Genomic DNA, 485 nt, shown 5'->3' with positions numbered 1-485 from the left:
GGATAAATCCATTGTTGACTAACTTGTCGACCTCTTCCTTCAGCGCTTCGTACCTCTCAGGGTTCATTGGTCGCCGTTTTTGGCGTTTGGGAGGATACGTGGGGTCGACGTTTAGGGAATGACTCATTACTTTGGGGTCGATCCCCTCCATGTCGGAGTGGCTCCAGGCGAAGACATCTAGGTTCTGCCTGAGGAAATTTTCAATCCTGCTTTTGAGTGGTGGGGTCAAGCCCGAACCTATTTTTAGTATTTTGATGGTTCCGCTTTTGTTAATCTGGATCTCTTCCAACTGTTCGATGGGCTGAGACCAAGTAATTTTCTCTTGGACCCGGGGGTCTATATCCTCAACGAGGCCTTGTCGAACCATCCTCGTTTCATGTCTTCCCGGCTGGTCATATCCGCGTAAGGCATCGGAGTATGCGACCCTGGCTTCGTACTGGTTGCTCTTAATTTCCCCTACGCCGTTTGGGGTGGGGAATTTGACT

Source organism: Morus notabilis, unplaced genomic scaffold (genome assembly GCF_000414095.1).
Source record: "Morus notabilis unplaced genomic scaffold, ASM41409v2 Scaffold1428, whole genome shotgun sequence".
Lineage (NCBI taxonomy): Eukaryota > Viridiplantae > Streptophyta > Magnoliopsida > Rosales > Moraceae > Morus > Morus notabilis.
The sequence above is the reverse complement of the archived record's forward strand: the minus strand, read 5'-3'. Positions refer to the sequence as shown.